This window comes from Myxine glutinosa, chromosome 5 (genome assembly GCF_964187855.1).
Source record: "Myxine glutinosa chromosome 5, kmMyxGlut1.1, whole genome shotgun sequence".
NCBI classification, from domain to species: domain Eukaryota; kingdom Metazoa; phylum Chordata; class Myxini; order Myxiniformes; family Myxinidae; genus Myxine; species Myxine glutinosa.
The window spans coordinates 170,417,640-170,437,338 of record NC_136265.1 but is presented as its reverse complement, the minus strand read 5'-3'; the positions used below and the strand labels follow the sequence as shown (position 1 = coordinate 170,437,338).

Sequence of the window (19,699 nt, the reverse complement as noted above, 5' to 3'; positions counted from 1 at the left end):
AACAGCAACTCGGGTACAATCATATACAGTCATGTGAAAAAGTAAGTACACCCCATGTAAAGTTTTGACTTTTTCAATATATTTCAACATACAGCTATTTGATCTTCATTTCAACAATATTGATAGATAAAGGTGATATAATATAACAAATATCATGAAACATTTACATTTTGTAGTCCATTGTATAATTTAAATAAACGTAAATGCAAATTTCGCATGTGGAAAAAGTAAGTACACCCTTGGCTCTAATAGGTGGTATTGCCCCAGTTCGCAGAAACAACCTCAAGTAGGCGTTTCTTATAACTGTCTACGAGTCTCTGACATCGACTGGGAGAAATTTTTGCCCACTCCTCCATGCAGAATTCTTTCAGCTGTGCAATGTTTGAGGTGTTTCTTGCATGCACAGGTCGTTTCAAATCCCCCCACAACATCTTGATGTGATTTAGATCCGGGCTTTGACTTGACCATTCCAGAACCCTCCATTTCTTTCTTTTCAGCCATTCTTTGGTGGATATACTGGTATGTTGAGGGTCATTGTCATGTTGCAAGGTCCACCTTCGGTTGAGCTTCAACTTTCCGACAGATGGCCTCACATTATCCTCAAGCACCCTCTGGTACAATGAAGAATTCATAGTGGATTCTATGATGGTGAGCTGCCCAGGTGAGCTGGCCAGGCCCATTCTGGGGTTATTTGAGACTTCTTTCAGCATCTTGTGGTCTGCTCTTGGGCTGAACTTGCTGGGGCAGCCTGGCCTGAACAAGTTGGCAGTTGTTTTGAATCTTCTCCACTTGTAGATGATCTTCCGGACAGTCGAATGATTGATTTCAAATTGTTTGGAGATCTTTTTAAATCTCTTCCCAGACTCGGAGGCATCTATAACCTTCTTTCTGAAGGCCTCAGAGAGCTCTTTTTATCTAGGCATGGTGACGCCGCACACTTCAACAACAAAGAGCAAACCAAACTAAATGTCTGAGGTTTAAATAAGACAGGTTCCTCCAAAATCCTCTCTAACGATGCTATAATCATTTGCACCTGAGCTGGTGCACCTGATTCTAATTTTAGGTATTTGAAGTAGTGATAAATGTCGGGGTGTACTTACTTTTTCCACATGCGAAATTTGCGTTTATGTTTATTTAAATTATACAATGGACTACAAAATGTCAATGTTTCATGATATTTGTTATATTATATCACCTTTATCTATCAATATTGTTGAAATGAAGATCAAATAGCTGTATGTTGAGATATGTTGAAAAAGTCAAAACTTTACATGGGGTGTACTTACTTTTTCATGTGACTGTATATATATATATATCGACATATCTGCGCAGTGTCTGTGTTGTCACTGAACTACTCCCTCAAACTTTTGTTTCCGTGGTTGTTAAGTGTTTTGAATCACGTGGTGGTGAGGTGTTTTGAATCGTGTGGTGGTGAGGTGTTTTGAATCGCGTGGTGGTGATGTGTTTTGAATCACGTGATGGTGCTGAGGTGTTTTGAATTACGTGGTGGTGAGGTGTTTTGTATTACTTGGTGGTGAGATGTTTTGAATTAAGTGGTGGTGAGGTATTTTGAATTATGTGGTGGTGAGGTGCAATCGTCCCAAACTGCATCTACCCCTTCCGTATGTATGTGCTGAGGGGTTCGTCTTCTTTTTTTTTCTTCTTTTTTTTCAACCTAAATTGCTTATAAAATGTAATATCACAAACACGACAAATAAATTTGGGCAAAATAATTGCTTGTATTATGATTGGTGTAAATCATGAGAACACAGCAACTCAGGTACAGTCATTATCCTCAGCTAAAACAAGCCCGTTCGTCCGTTACGATGCGTGGTGAGGTGAGCGTTGCGAGCCGAGCCATGCTCGTATATGTATCTATATGTATCTATATGTATCTATATATATATATATATATATATATATATATATATATATATATATATATATATATATATAGACTTGGCATTTAATATGGAATATTTTTTTTGTGGGGGTGAACTTACTTTTCAAGATGTCTTAGAACCAAAAGTTCATTGTAATTATGTTGAAATTATTCTATATTTTGTTAATGTGACCTTTAAAAGAAACAAAAACCACATTTGACATTTCGAAACAAATAAATTGATCCTTGAAAGTGATGTAAACTGATATCGAACTCAATTCATGGACAGTACTGTGTTAAACTTCTGTACGTTTTCCAGAAGTATCTCTTTATTTTGCACATTAGCCCAAATTTTTTTTAACAAAAACAAAAGTTAAATTACGACTGGGATTACAGACAGTAAAATTACAGGTCAGTACTTCGTGTAACCCCCATGAGCATTCAGGAGATCACGTACACGTTGAGGCATGCTATTCACGAGATTTGCCAAGGTTTGGACAGGAATCGCTTGCCATGCAGTGACGATAGCCTGCTGCAATTCACGCACAGAGGTCGGCTGCTGGTCCAAGTGGTCGATTTGACGCGTTAATTCTGCCCACAAGTTCTCCATCGGATTCATATCCGGGGACATGGCAGGCCACGCCATATGCTCTACACCACTGTCAGCAAGAAAGTGTTGGATCATGCGAGCACGATGAGGCCGTGCATTGTCATCTTGGAAGACAAAGTTTCCTCGAAAGGCTGCACGAGCAAATGGAAACAATGCTTCTTCCAGAATGGCCCTGTACTTGAACTGGTTCAGGTTTCCATTCAGAACAACCAGGTCAGTTTTGCCCCCTGCATGAAAAGCAGCCCAAACGGTCACCCCACCACCTCCAGCTTGGACTCTTGGCACTATACAATCTTTGTTGTAGGCTTCATGCACTTGTCTGCGCACTCGGACGTGGCCATCTTGACGATAGACCAGAAATCTAGACGCTTCACTGAAGATCACGTGATTCCAGTGTCCTGGCTGCCATTGACGGTCCTCTCTGGCCCACTGCAATCGGCACTGGCGGTGTTGTCTAGTCAGGCGTGGCTTTCTCAGGGGCCGCCTGGCACGATAGCCTGCTTGAACCAGTCGTTGGTTGACTAGCCTTCTGGATACAGGCACATTTGTCAGTTGCTGCCACTCAGCCCTAAGCCGATTAGCTGACTTGGTACGGCCATTGCGGACTAACCGGTGCAGCTGGCGATCATCCCTCCTTGTGGTTCTGCGGGGGACGTCCTGACCTCGGTATTGGAGTAGGGACACCCCTCTGAGCATTTCGTTTCAGGATCTTTGACACCTGACCTTGAGTGATGCCATACTGCCGAGCAATAGCACGCTGTTTCATGCCGTAATTTCGTAAAGCCACCACTCCATGACAAACAGCATTGTCGAGTTGACGGACCATCTCCAGAGGAAGCGGCAATAACTTTTGGAGACGTGCAGCAGTTGTTTTCCACTAATACAGAACGCAACAACCCTTGTATACCCGACTGTGAAGCCAATCATCAAATGCACCTCTCCGTACATTTTGCCACGCCACCTGTGATATAATCCTGTTGTTGACTTCTTGCTGCGACAGACAATCAGTGATATGGGTCTTTTAACAAATAAATCACCAAAGTGTAAAAGAAACTCACCAGATTGATATACTGAGTTAAGAAAGTAAACCCGTCAAGGAAAAAAAAAATTCCATATTAAATGCCAATTGCTCTCGCGAGATCTTGGAGACGGCGGCAGGGATTTTCGAAGCTCCACACGGTCTCCACGTTTTTCGAAGTTAAGTCTGTTCACAATTGTATTTTGTCGAAACTGTATTTATCTTTCGGTGTGTGAAGTTATTGTGTGCAACTTTGGTTGTTTCTCGGTGTTTATCTTTCATAAATTGATCGTCTGTTTGCCGTGTCGCGAGCAAGGCCTTGTACAGTGTGCACTGTACAACCTTGAGGCTTTGTTTTTCTCTCAGTGGTCCGTCGTTTGTGATCCAATAACTTTCGTTCTCTGTATTCCCAGTCTTTTCACCCATAGCCTACTTCCTTGTGTTAATCTCAACTAAAAAAAAAACAAAAAAAAAAACATTTCCTTCTCTGTTCTCATTCGTTTATTCATTCTTATTCGTTCGTTCGTTCTTCGACCACGTGTTTCTCCCCCATTTCCCCAGATAGTTTTCACTCATTAACCTTCAATGTTTACACTTTCCCCTCAAGTTATGTATTCCGTCATATTTTATAACACCTTTTTCTTCTTCTTCTTTAAAAGGCTGCTTTCGACTTGCTCACCAAATCAATTCATCCCAAAAAAAATATCCATCTCCTATAGTGCCTTTGTTCTACATTCCCTAAACTCTCCTGCACTCCATCCTCCATCCAGCGTCCTTAAACGTATTTTTAACTCGAAGGTCACAAGAAACTCATTTTTGCAATAAATGTTCGTTTCCCATAAATCGTACACTTTCAAAATCCAATCTCACCCCTCCCCTCCAAATCTTCCCCATAACCCCTCCCCTCCAAATCTTCCCCATCACCCCTCCCTTTCAAATCTCCCCCCTTGCCCCCTCCCTCCTAAACTACCCCCTCACCCCTCCCCGCCAAGACGCCCCCCTCGCCCCCTCCCCTCCTAGACTCCTGCCTCACCCCTCCCCTCCAAATCTCCCCCATATCCCATCCCTTTCAAATCCCTCCCCTTGTCCCTTCCCTCCCCAAACTCCCCCCTCACCCCTCCCCTTCAAATCTCCCCACCCTCATTGCTTCTCAATTTCCCCCCGCTCACTCCCCCTCCTCAAAGCGTCCTCCCCCGCTTCTTCCCCCTTCAAACTCTCACCTCCATCTCCCCCAACCTTCTGCCTCGCTCTTCCCCCTCCTCAAATAACACCTCATTGTGGCTCACCCAATCACCATCAAACCTTTTGTCCGCCCCATCCTTCCTTTCTCCGAGCTATTCTGAAATCTCTGACACACCTTCAACAGCTCTCCCTACCTCTTCCACCTCTTCCACATCTTACCCTACCCCTCCTCCCCCCTGTTCTGTATCTGATGCTCCCCCTTCCTCTTCATTAACGGTATGGACCTCAAACATCCGGGGCCTTCGTTCAAACTTAACCGATCTCTCCATACAGGTTGCTTCTGTCAAACCAGACGTGATCTGCTTAACAGAAAACTTTCCTCCTTTATGATGTCTCTGATTCCATAGTATCTCTCCCGGGCTACTCCCTCCTCGGTATGATAGACCTGAGCCTCGTCCTGGAGGCGGGGTTGCTATCTTTATCAAAAACTCTCTTCGTCACTCGCCCTGCACTGCACTCTCTCCACCTCACCCCCAGGAATACCTCTGGCTACGGCTTCCCCTTCGCTCCCACCTCTTGTTCATATGTGTGTTGTACCGTCCACCAAACAGTGATGACTCCATCTACATCTCGCTGTCTGATGATATGGACCAACTTCTATCTACTCATCCCAACTCTCTCTTCCTCATATGTGGTGATTTCAACTGTCATCATGCCAGTTGGCTGGGTGTGGGTACCTCTCTCACCAGCCATGGCTCCTCAGCAAAGGACTTCTGCTGCGACTCACTGGGACTGACACAATCTGTCAATTTCCCGACCCGGATCTCAGTCAACGGAACATCTTCTCTTCTGGACTTGGTTATGACTAACTTCCCTGAAAATGTCTGCTGCTCTTCTTCTGCTCCGATCGGAACATCTGATCATGTCCTTGTTAAAGTGGACATCTCTCTGACCATCCTCAGGGAGCCTGCTCAGCGTCGACGAGTCTGGCATTTCACTCAGGCCAACTGGCACGGTCTTCAAGCAGCCATCAATCATCTGGACTGGTCTCCCATCTCTACCACCTCTGACATCAACTCATCCTGGGAATTCTTCCAAAGTAAATTGCTCTCTCTCATGCACAGATTTATCCCATCTCGTCTTCAGTTGTCATACCCTTCCTCCCGTCCATGGTACACGGAATCTTGTGGTGAGGCTGTTGCCCAGAAACAACTTGCCTTCGTCTCCTGGAAAGCAAATCCAACGGAAGGAAATCTCATTTCCTTTCACAAAGCCCGAAACAAGTGTGTGTCCACCCTCAGGAGAGCCAGGAAACAATATCTCTCCGTTCTCAAGACCGAACTCTCTTATCTGTCTCCTCTTCCAAATCCTGGTGGCGTCTGGTCAAATCCGTTTCTGGTGTTTGTTCCCCCTCCATCCCCTCCCTTACCTCAAACGGCTACACAGCTGACTCCGCACGTGAAAAAGCTGAATGCCTCAACTCTGTGTTTGCCTCTAAATCTTGTGTCCCAAACCCATCCCTCTCTGTACCCACCATACCCAGTCGTACCCTGCTGCTCCTGGACTCCGTGTCCTTTCCTCCTGACAAGGTGGAAAAGTTTCTGTCAACCCTCGACTCTGATTCTGCAACTGGACCCGACGGCATCAGCCCACGGGTCCTAAAATCCTGCTCTGCTGCTCTATCTCACCCTCTCTCTGTTCTCTTCACCCTCTCTTTTGCTCAAGGTCAACTGCCATCTGCTTGGAAATCAGCCAACATCACCGCTTTGCACAAAAAAGGTGCAAAAACAGATCCTAGCAACTACAGACCAATCAGCCTTCTCCCAATTATCAGCAAAGTCATGGAATCCATCATTGCTTCTGATATGAAATATTTCCTCTTCTCCAATGGCTTGATCTCTGATCATCAATTTGGTTTCAGACCAGGTCACTCTACTCTGGACATGCTGCTTCTGCTGTCTCAACAATGGATGGAGGTCCTCAATGCCAAACAGGAAATTAGAGCTGTCTCCCTCGACATATCACGTGCCTTCGACACGGTCTGGCACCCCGCTCTGCTCACCAAACTCTCCTCCTTTGGTATCCATGGAAATCTCCACGCATGGCTGGCGGACTTCCTCTCTAGTCGTCGTCAACGTGTGGCCCTGAATGGGTTTCTCTCATCTCCTCTTCCTGTTCAGGCTGGAGTTCCCCAAGGCAGTGTTCTGGGCCCCGTGCTTTTTCTGGTCTTCATCAATGATCTCTCTGACTCTCTCGAAAATCCTCTCTATCTCTTTGCTGATGACTCCACTCTCTGCCGCTCCATTCCTCCTCCCTCAGATCGGCAGTCTGCTGCCTCCTCACTCTCTGAAGACCTGGACAAAATCACAGACTGGTCAAACAAGTGGAACATGTCTTTCAATCCTGACAAATCTCACACTCTTACTATGTCTCTCCGAAAAGATCGACTGGACAACCCTCCCATCTACTTTCTCAACAATCCTCTCCAAGAAGTTCTGTCGCTCAAGATTTTGGGTCTCACTATCTGCCATGATCTTTCTTGGGAAAACCACATTTCCAAGCTGGCCTCCAAAGCCAGTCGCCGACTGGGCATCCTCCGTCGTGCGAAGTCCTTCCTCGGCACACCTGAGCTCCTCACCACATACAAGGCTTTCATCCGCAGCTCAATGGAATACTGTTCTCCCCTATGGGCCGGTGCTCCTGCCTCACACCTAGCTCGGCTTCACGCTGTTGAAACCAAAGCTTTCAGAATTATTGGAATCTCCCGCGATGAAGCTATCTCTGAGGGCCTTTCACTCACTCACCGCAGGCAGGTAGGTGGTCTTTCTGTCTTCTACCGACTCCTCTCCGGCCTTGCACCCCCAGCTCTCTCTGTGCTGTGTCCCCCAAATATTCCTACAGGTCGCACAAGATCTGCCAGCAACCCTCTGATGGTTAAACTGCCGAAATCTCGGCTCTCCGCTCACCTTCACTCTTTCATTCCTCTTTTCTCCCGCCTCTGGAACAAACTCCCTCACTCCCTTCAATCCCACTCCTCCCTCCAGGTCTTTAAAACAGCTGTTCACCACCATCTCTTATCTTCCCCCATCCAAAACCTTGATCTTTTCTACCCCCGCTAATTCACCCCAGATCCACCTTGTTTGAAATTCCAACTTCTTTCCTGGAAGTCCTGGCAGTGTCCATATGTTTTATACCTCTCCCACTGCCCCCTTCCCACGCCCCCCCCCCAAAGCCCTCGCCCTCTCTCAGATCTCTCGATGTCTCCATGTCTCTCGGTCCCTGCTCTCAAATGTTGTGTTTGTGTCCTTCCCCCTCTCTCCCCATCTTGTCTACCGCTCCCTATGTTATATGTTTTATGTGTCGGTTTGTCTTTCTGTGTGATTAATGTTCGCTCTTTCACGAGCCTCGATATTGTATACAAAACAAAACAAAACAAAACAAAAGAAAACAAACAAACAAAAAAAAAAAAAAAAAAAAAAAAAAGTCTGTATATATATATATATATATATTGTTACAGACGCGGTTTTGGATGTTAGTTTACCGAGCGGTTTGGTATGACCGCGTCTGCACAGTTTACCCGATTCCACTCGAACGTTGGCCAAATCGCGCTATGCTAAATCAATTAAGGAAAGGACACAACGGCTGGGTTAGATGTCACGACACCAGGGGTACAGTTCTCAAGACCTCCGGAGGAGGTTATAATATTTGTATGCAGAGCGTTGAGATTACAAGGACAAGAGGTACAGCATAGGAAGGTAGGCACTTAGACACACTTATCTTAAACCCGACAGACCACAGATAAACGGGACAAGACTGACTCACACAGGGATTGATGGCAAGGGCAGGTAGTCGCTGGACAGCACAAGGTGCACCTTGGCTCAGGGACAGGATAGCGCGGTCCAAAAGATGCAGGGAGGTATCGTCGCGCTGGAGGTGGCGTCTGGTTCTCTTCAAGCTGGGGGCGCATCTTACGTCACCTCCGGTAAGTGGCTGCCTATATCCAGCGGGGAGTGACACGCCCTCGGCTCGTTAGCTCCGCCCCAGATGGAATCGGTCCGCCGCTTCCATTGGGTGCGGGGGTTACCGGGCTCCGCCCTTGACGAGGAGCTGACAGGGAGCCCCTATTTGGTAACCCCGTCGAGCACATGGGCAATGGCGGCTAACCAAGCCGGAGTGAGGACGCACACTCCCCGCGCGCTGTTGTTGTAGTTGTTGTTGTTGTTGTAGTTTCATGAGGAAGATGGGAGGAGGTATGGGGAGGTCCTAAACTCACTACTGGTGCCATACAATCACATTCTGGTGCAACGAAGACGAAGAGTCAGAATTAATGGAAACGAGTCCTTAACTGACATAGACTAAGAATAACTAGCAAGATGTCCTATAGTTGTCTACGTGAGATGCGGTGAACCTGGGCACGACATTTAATGGGGGAAAAAGGGGAAGGTCGGTTCTACAGAGTGTTGTTTACAGACAATGGGACTAGGGAATGTGGGATTGGGGATAGTTGGGGAGTATTGGGGAAATAGGGGAATATTTACAAGCGGATATGGATGGAGGCCAAATCCCATATCCGCAACAATATATATATATATATATATATATATATATATATATATATATATATATATATATATATATATATATATATATATATATATATATATATATATATATATATATATATATATATATATATATATATATATATATATATTGTTACGGACGCGGTTAAAGATGTTATTTTACCCGAGCGGTGGTGTTGCCGTGGCCGAACAGTGCTTCCCTGACTAAAACCCGATTTACCCCAAACTTTGGCCGTATCGCAGCGCAGCTGCTCAATAGGGAAAAGACAAAGACGACGGATGTGAAGAAAACGAAGACGAAGGCAAAGAAAGGTTTGGAAATACGATTACTATTTATTACTATTTACAGGCTCAAAATAACCAAGGAGAAGGAAAGATAAGAAAATAATATACAGAAGATATTAGAGACACAGTGCAACGCTAGCTTACCTACAGTCTTAATTAACCCAGGGACAGAACAAACAAGGACAGACTCACGCGGGGAATGATGATCGGACTGGCAGGAGGTGAATGGCTGGAGGGAGAGGAAGGTCCACGGGTACTGCCGCACGATCGGCTCGTTGGGCAGCCGCCGTTCCTTTGCGGCCCTGCTCCAAACTGCCGTCCAGGTCCACGCTGCTGTGGCTGCAGTTTCGGTGGCTCGAGCTGCTGTAAACGCAGTTTCGGTGGCTCGAGCTGCTGTAAACGCAGTTCCGGTGGCTCGAGCTGCAGCTCAACTCTGGACTTCTCTCGGACTCAACTCAAAGCGCCTCTCTTGGACCCAACTGCTTGGACTCCCTCTCGTCTCTCTGTAAAAGCTCATCTCTCTCGGGAAACGCACTGCCGTGTGTTATATAGGTCCCGCCCCTCAACCTTTGCGAACCTCCCCGATCGCTCTTCCTCCGCCCTCTCTAGCCAAACCCCTGGCTCATGGTTGGTCGAGTGGGGCTGGCTCACTCCTCCCCTCTATGACGAGGTGGAGACACGCCTTTCTTCTCCGACCCTGCCTCGTGGTCAATGGCGGTAATTGGAGCGGAGGTAATTGCCAATCGACGAAAGGGGGGAATGGAGGTTTTGGGAATGGGAATGAAGGGAATCTTTCTCTTTCACTTGGTGCAATGGAGTATTTCAATTAATGGGAGACACAGCCTTACCCTAAAACACAGAATAAGATATAACTATCGAACAGGGGTATTCTATGATTGGCTGATGTGTATGCTTTTGGACTAATTATGGGACGCCCTTTTGACCTTTACACAGCTCCGGAGGCAGGAGGGGCCAGACTCGAGCAATAATAATAATACACACAATAAAAAAAATACAGTCCTCATATCCGCAACAATATATATATATATATATATATATATATATATATATATATATATATATATATACACACACACACACACATTTGTTCTGTTGTAATGCAGTCTGATTCTGATGTAATGTCATTGTCTTCCCTGATATTTATATTACAATCGATTAAACAAAGAGCACACTGGTCTGGAAAGGAAAGTTCATGTTCATGAAACTATAAAATTTATTTTGAACACTGACTCTTTTGCATCCAGCAACAGGATACTCCAGCGGACAGTAGGGATACCCATGGGTTCGGATCTGGCACCTTTATTTGCAATTTTTTGTTCCTGTAACTGTTGGAGTGATTGGGTACAGAACATGAGCAGGAATAAACTAACGTCGGTAAGACTGTGAAACATCTTTCGATTCAATACGGCACTTTCAAAATGATGTAATCTGCCCCAGGTTTCTTGGCGTGCATGCACATAAACCCCCTCGTAATGAAGTTTATTGGGGCGGCCATGGACGTATTTAATGCCAGCCAGTTAAGGATTAGAGCATGGAACTAGAACGGCACTCGGTGGAGAGCATACCTCCGCCAGGCTGAACAGTTTACGTTTTGTATCCCACTGATACACTGGATCTGGTTTCGGGCCTGAACCAAAATCGAATCGGCTTGTTCTTGTCACCAAACCAACTCATCCACAACATTTTGAAATATCATGTTACATATCACTTTTCGCCCAATCTCTCAATGGTGAAGAATCACTTTAAAAACAAATAATTATCGTATCCGAATCCATATTCAAATCTTCACAAAAATCGAATCGATTCAGTCTTGTTGCACACCCAACCTGTCCACCAAGTTCAGTCTGAATCTTTTTGAAATGTGATGCTACATATCGGTTTTAGCCCTTTCACTCAATGGTGAAGAATCATTTTTAAAATTCTCTGATCTGGATGAGGATTTGAATATTCACCAAAATTGAACCAATTATTCCTTGTCACGCACCCAACATCTCCACCACGTTTCGTCCAAATATGTCCACAACCTTTTGAGATATCCTGCTATATATCATTTTTGGCCCGATCTCCCAATGGTGAAGAATCACTTAAAAAATTAAATCATTATCATGTCCGAATCCATACTCAGATCTTCACCAAAATGGAATCGCATCGTCCTTGTCAGACACCCTACCGGTCCACCATGTTTCGTCCAAATCCGTCAACTTTTTGAGATGTGCTGCCATGTATCGTTTTGGCCCAATCTCCCAATGGTGAAGAATCACTTAAAAAATTCTAGTATCCGAATCCGGATCTTCACCAAAATCTAATAAGTTTGTCCTTGTCACATATGCTACATCTCTGCCAAATTTTGTCCTAATCAGTCCACAACTTTTTGAGATATCCTGTTCACAAATGGACAAAGAAATGGACAAACAAACAAACAAGAAGACGTCATGCGGAGCACAATACTTGCAAATACTGCACCTCCCCCCCCAAAAGTTTCCATTGATACAGCAAATTGTCCATTTCATCAAGATTACAATTGACGATCTCAATCAAAGCTCGGGTTAATAGGATGAAAAGTGACGATTTTTCAAATGAAAATTGATGATTTTCGAAGTTTCACCTTGAGTTGACCTTTGACCTTTTGACATCCAAAGTAGTTGGTTTCCCTATTTAGTGACTCGATGTGCAAATGCTGTTCAATTGTCAATTCAATCGGATGAAAATTGACAGCTTTTCATATGAATATTGATGATTTTGGAAGTTTGCCCTTCAGTTGACCTTTTGACCTTAAAAATAATATATTTCCCAATTTAGTGACTCAATATGCAAAGGCTGTTCAATTTTCAAGTCAATCGGTTGAAAATTGACAGCTTATCAGATGAAAATTGATGATTTTGAAAATTTAACCTTGAGTTGACCTTTGACCTTTTGATCTCAAAAATAGTTCATTTCCCAATTTAGTGACTTGATATACAAATGCTATTCAATTTGCAAATCAATCGGATTTAAAATGGCGATTTTAGAAATTTGACCCCCATATGAACTTTGACCTTTGACCTCAAAATCAATAGGCTTCTCAATTGGGACGACCTATACAACTTGGTGAAGTTTCGTCACGATTGATTTAGAATTTAGAATTGACCTGTAGGCCGGTGAAGAACATACAGACAGACAGAACCACACACGCAACCGACCAATATACTTGAAAAATCTTAGATTTTGCAAGCAACAAGAAGACGTTATGCGGAGCACGATACTTGCAAAATCCATGCGATGGCCCTATAGCCAAATATCTTTCTTAGGACATACTCTGACTGTGTGCCAAATGCCATGCTTGTATCATCAAAGGCACAATTCCTGCACCTATCTGCCATACCACTAGATTTGCGTGTCCTCTTCAAATTTCAAGTCGATCAGATGAAAATTGAGGATTTAAGAAATTTGGCAAAGTTGGTGAACTTTGGCCTATGTTGACCTTTTGACCCCAAAAACAATAGGCTTCTTGCTTATGATCAACCTTTACCGTTTGGTGAAGTTTTGTGACGATCGGTTTAGAATTGTGACCTGCAGGCCGGTGACAAACAAACAGACTAGAAATCTGTCAGAGACCGAGGACTTGCCGGAATGTACTTTTTTTTTATCGGCCATTTTGGATCAAGTTTTTCAGTTTTTCCAAGAAGGCGTCCGAACCACGTGACCAATGACGTCATCATTATTTGTTTTCTAAACTAATTTATTCCTAGATTATGCTCAAGAAATTTCATCTTGATCGGATGAAGTTTTGTACTTGTCGAATTATGACCATAATGGAGGCACCTATGACATCATCATTAACATATTTTATTCCCCATGGAGAGTTCTTTACAATAAGCCATGTCTCAATTTTTTCTATTCAGCACTTTCGGAGATATAGAGGTGCAAAGTTTTTCGGTTTTTCCAAGATGGCGGCACAACCACGTGACCGATGTAGTCATCATTATTTTTTTTTCTCCACCAGTTTATGCCGACATGGCGCTCAAGAAATTGCATCTTGATTGGATGAAGTTTTGTACTTGTCGAATTATGACGTCATAATGGAGGCCTTGGGCCAAGAGTTAAAAATTGGGCACAGTCTATTCCAGGGCAAGACAAATATGTAAAGTATGGCGATGTTATGTGCAACGATGTAGACATAGTACTGCGCATAAACAGACAAACCAACCAACCAACAAACATACTTGCCGGAATCTAATCCGGCAAGTAGCAAACAGACAAACAGACAGAACCACAAATGCAACCGACCAATATACTTGAAAAATCTTCGATTTTGCAAGTAACAAGAAGACATCATGCAGAGCACGATACTTCCAAAATCCGTCCCCTACCTCCCTCCTGCCCCCCCCCAAAAAAGGATGCCATTGATCCATCAAATTGTCCATTTCATTCAGATTAAAATTGACCCTGGTGTTGGGCTAGCAGCGAGGGTGCCGGCTTAGGATCCTAGGATCCTGGGTTCGAATCCCGGTCGATCGCTGAATTAACGCCAGGGGGGTTGACTCAGCCTGTCATCCTTCCGAGGTCGGCTAATTGAGTACCAGTTCACTGGTAATTCCCTGTTTGTCGTTAAAGGCGGCAAAAAGGGCTGGCGTCAGGAAGGGCATCCGGCCGTAAAACATTGCTTCAAAAAGGGGACCGAAAAACAACAACCACGGTTCCCGAAAAAGGCCAACCCCCGCTTTGCGGGGAAAAATGGCCTCTAAAGGTGGTTTATATTCAGATTAAAATTGACGATCAAAGCTCAGGTTAATAGGATGAAAAGTGATGATTTTTAAATGAAAATTTATGATTTTATAAGTTTCACCTTGGTTGACCTTTGACCTTTTGACCTCAAAAATAGTTGGTTTCCTAATTCAGTCAGGCGCTATGCAAATGCTGTTAAATTTTCAAGTCAATCGGATTAAAATTGATGATTTTTCAGATGAAAATTGATTTTGGAAGTTTGACTTTTGACCTTTTGACCTCAAAAATAGTTGGTTTCCCTATTTAGTGACTGTGCAAATGCTGTTCAATTTTTTATTCAATCAGATGAAAATTGATGATTTTGGAAATTTGACCAAATAGTTGGTTTCCTAATTTAGTGACTCAATATACAAATACTGTTCATTTTTCAAGTCAATCGGATTTAAAATGGCGATTTTAGAAATTCGACCTCCAGATGATCTTTGACCTCAAAATCAATAGGCTTCTCAATTGTGACGACCTCTACAACTTGGTGAAGTTTTGTGACTATCGGTTTAGAATTGTGACCTGTAGGCTGGTGACAAACAAACAGACAAACAAACAGACAAACAAATAGACGGAACCACAAATGTAACCGACCAATATACTTGAAAAATCTTCGATTTTGCAAGTAACAAGAAGACGTCATGCGGAGCACGATACTTGCAATATCCGCCCCCCCCCCCCCAATTTTCAGATGAAAAATGATTTTAGAAGTTTGACCTTGAGTTGACCTTTGACCGTTTGACCTTACATAGTTGGTTTCCCAATTCAGTGAGGCACTATAGAAATGCTGTTCAATTTTTAAGTAAATCGGATGAAAATTGATGGGTTTTCAGATGAAAATGTGATTTTGGAAGTTTGACCTAGAGTTGACCTTTGACCTTTTGACCTCAAAAGTAGTTGGTTTTCCTATTTAGTGACACAATATGCAAATGCTGTTCAATTTCCAAGTCAATCAGATGAAAATTTATGGTTTTTTTTCAAATAAAAATTGATGATTTTGGAAGTTTGACCTTCAGTTGACCTTTGACCTTTTGACCTCAAAATCAATAGGCTTCTCAATTGGGACGACCTATACAGCTTGGTGAAGTTTGGTGACGATCGGTTTAGAATTGTGACCTGTAGGCCGGTGACAAACAGACAAACAAACAGACAAACAGACAAACAAGAAAACGTCATGCGTAGCACGATACTTGCAAAATACGCCCTCCCCCAAAAGTTTTCAATGTGACATGATGGCCTATGGTGACCTCAAAAATACTTGGTGGTTGAATTCAGTGACCAGATATGCAAGTCCTCTTCAAATTTCATGTCAATTGGATGAAAATTGAGGATTTTAGAAATTTGGCCTATGTTGACCTTTTGGCCAATGTTGACCTCAAAGATACTTGGTGGTTGAATTCACTGACCAGATATGCAAGTCCTCTTCAAATTTCAAGTCAATTGGATGAAAATTGAGGATTTTAGAAATTTGGCCTATGTTGACCATTTGGCCTATGTTGACCTCAAGAATACTTGGTGGTTGAATTCAATGCAAGTCCTCTCCAAATTTCAAGTCAATTGGATGAAAATTGAGGATTTTAGAAATTTGGCCTATGTTGACCATTTGGCCTATGTTGACCTCAAAAATTCTTGGTGGTTGAATTCAATGACCAGATATGCAAGTGGTCTTCAAATTTCAAGTCAATCGGATGAAAATTGAGGATTTTAGAAATTTAGCAAAGTTGGTGACCTTTGGCCTATGTTGACCTTTTGACCTATTGACCCCAAAACAATAGGCTTCTGGCATTTGACTAACTCTACCACTTGGTGAAGTTTGGTTGAAAATTGTGACCTGTAGGCCGGTGACAAACAAACAAACAAGCAAACAAACAAACAGACAGACAGTCACAAACACAACCGACCAATATACAGTGGGGAGAACAAGTATTTGATACACTGCCGATTTTGCAGGTTTTCCCACTTACAAAGCACGACAAGGTCTGTAATTTTTATCATAGGTACACTTCAACTGTGGAAGACGGAATCTAAAACAAAAATCCTGAAAATCACATTGTATGATTTTTAAGTAATTAATTTGCATTTTATTGCATGAAATAAGTATTTGATACATCAGAAAAACAGAACTTAATATTTGGTACAGAAACCTTTGTTTGCAATTACAGAGATCAGACGTTTCCTGTAGTTCTTAACCAGGTTTGCACACACTGCAGCAGAGATTTTGGCCCACTCCTCCATACAGATCTTCACCAGATCCTTCAGGTTTCGGGGCTGTCGCTGCGCAACACAGACTTTCAGCTCCCTCCAAAGATTTTCTATTGGGTTCAGGTCTGGAGACTGGCTAGGCCACTCCAGGACCTTGAGATGCTTCGTACGGAGCCACTCCTTAGTTGCCCTGGCTGTGTGTTTCGGGTCGTTGTCATGCTGGAAGACCCAGCCACGCCCCATCTTCAATGCTCTTATTGAGGGAAGGAGATTGTTGGCCAAGATCTCGCGATACATGGCCCCATCCATCCTCCCCTCAATACGGTGCAGTCGTCCTGTCCCCTTTGCAGAAAAGCATCCCCAAAGAATGATGTTTCCACCTCCATGCTTCACGGTTGGGATGGTGTTCTTGGGGTTGTACTCATCCTTCTTCTTCCTCCAAACACGGCGAGTGGAGTTTAAACCAAAAAGCTCTATTTTGGTCTCATCAGACCACATGACCTTCTCCCATTCCTCCTCTGGATCATCCAGATGGTCATTGGCAAACTTCAGACGGGCCTGGACATGCGCTGGCTTGAGCAGAGGGACCTTGCGTGCGCTGCAGGATTTTAATCCATGACGGCGTAGTGTGTTACTTATGGTTTTCTTTGATACTGTGGTCCCAGCTCTCTTCAGGTCATTGACCAGGTCCTGCCGTGTAGTTCTGGGCTGATCCCTCACCTTTCTCATGATCATTGAGGCTCCACGAGGTGAGATCTTGCATGGAGCCCCAGACCGAGGGAGATTGACTGTCATCTTGAACTTCTTCCATTTTCTAATAATTGCGCCAACAGTTGTTGCCTTCTCACCAAGCTGCTTGCCTATTGTCCTGTAGCCCATCCCAGCCTTGTGCAAGTCTACAAATTTGTCCCTGATGTCCTTAGACAGCTCTCTGGTCTTGCCCATTGTGGAGAGGTTGGAGTCTGATTGAGTGTGGACAGGTCTGGAGACGGCTTTGCGGTCGGTCTTTGCGGTCTTTGTGGTCGGAGACGGTCTGGAGACGTCTTTTATGCAGATAACGAGTTCAAACAGGTGCAGTTAATACAGGTAATGAGTGGAGAATGGGAGGGCTTCTTAAAGAAAAAACTAACAGGTCTGTGAGAGCCGGAATTCTTACTGGTTGGTAGGTGATCAAATACTTATTTCATGCAATAAAATGCAAATTAATTACTTAAAAATCATACAATGTGATTTTCAGGATTTTTGTTTTAGATTCCGTCTTCCACAGTTGAAGTGTACCTATGATAAAAATTACAGACCTTTACGTGCTTTGTAAGTGGGAAAACCTGCAAAATCGGGAGTGTATCAAATACTTGTTCTCCCCACTGTACTTGTAAAATCTTCGATTTTGCAAGTAACAAGAAAACGTCATGCGTAGCACGATACTTGCAAAATCCACCCTCCCCCAAAAGTTTTCCAATGATACATGATGGCCTATGTTGACCTTTTGGCCTATGGTGACCTCAAAAATACTTGGTGGTTGAATTCAGTAACCAGATATGCAAGTCCTCTTCAAATTTCACATCAATTAGATGAAAATTTAGGATTTTAGAAATGTGGCCCATGTTGACCTTCCGATGTTGACCTCAAATATACTTGGTGGTTGAATTCAGTGACCAGATATGCAAGTCCTCTTCAAATTTCAAGTCAATTGGATGAAAAATGAGGATTTTAGAAATTTGGCCTATGTTGACCTTTTGGCCTATGTTGAGCTTTTGGCCAATGTTCACCAAAAATATAATTTGTGGTTGAATTCAGTGACCAGATATGCAAGTCCTCTTCAAATTTAAAGTCAATTGGATGAAAATTGAGGATTTTAGAAATTTGGCCTATGTTGATCTTTTGGCCTATGTTGACCTCAAAAATACTTGGTGGGTGAATTCAGTGAGCAGATATGCAAATGCTGTTCAATTTTCAAGTCAATCGATGAAAATAGAGGATTTTAGAAATTTGGCCTATGTTGACATTTTGGCCTATGTTGACCCCAGGAATACTTGGTGGTTGAATTCAGTGACCAGATGTGCAAGTCCTCTCCAAATTTCAAGTCAATTGGATGAAAATTGAGGATTTTAGAAATTTGGCCTATGTTGACCATTTGGCCTATGTTGACTTCAAAAATTCTTGGTGGTTGAATTCAATGACCAGATATGCAAGTGGTCTTCAAATTTCAAGTCAATCGGATGAAAATTGAGGATTTTAGAAATTTAGCAAAGTTGGTGACCTTTGGCCTATGTTGACCTTTTGACCTATTGACCCCAGAAACAATAGGCTTCTGGCATTTGACCAACTCTACCACTTGGTGAAGTTTGGTTGAAAATTGTGACCTGTAGGCCGGTGACAAACTAACAGAGTCACAAACATAACCGACCAATATACTTGAAAAATCTTCGATTTTGCAAGTAACAAACAGACAAACAAACAGACAAACAAACAGACAGACAGAATAACAAACGCAACCAACCAATATATTTGTAAAATCTTCGATTTTGCAAGTAAAAAAAGACCTCATGCAGAACACGATACTTGCAAAATCCACCCTCCCGCCTCCCCTCCCCCAAAAAAGATTGCAATTGATCCAGCAAATTGTCCATTTAATCAATGTTAAAATTGACGATCTTGATCAAACCTCGGGTCAATAGGATGAAAAGTGATGATTTTTGGATGAAAATTGTTGATTTTAGAAGTTTGACGTAGAGTTGACTTTTGACCTCAAAATAGTTGGTTTCCCAATTCAGTGAGGCACTGTAAATGCTGTTCAATTTTCAAGTCAATCGGATGAAAATTGATGATTATTTTAAACTTTGACCTAAAATTGACCTTTAACCTTTTGACCTCAAAATAGTTGGTTTCCCAATTTTGTGACGATGTGCAAATGCTGTTCAATTTCCAAGTCAATCGGATGAAAATTGACGGTTTTTCAGATGAAAATTGATGATTTTGGAAGTTTGACCTTGAGTTGACCTTTAACCTTTTGACCTCAAATAGTTGCTTTTCTAATTTAGTGACTATGCAAATGCTGTTCAATTTTCAAGTCGATCGGATTAAAAATTGCGATTTTGAAAATTTGACCTCCAGGTTACCTTTGACCTCAAAATCAATAGACTTCTCAATTGTGATGACCTCTACGG

The 19,699-nt window shown here is 43.1% G+C and overlaps 1 protein-coding gene across 1 annotated transcript in view; it reads left to right on the top strand.

Annotated features, from left to right (window-relative positions):
• LOC144892422 (serine/threonine-protein kinase D3-like) overlaps positions 1–19,699 on the top strand; it is an 86,252-nt gene that overhangs the window by 14,627 nt on the left and 51,926 nt on the right. The gene's annotated exons all lie outside the window — the stretch shown is intronic.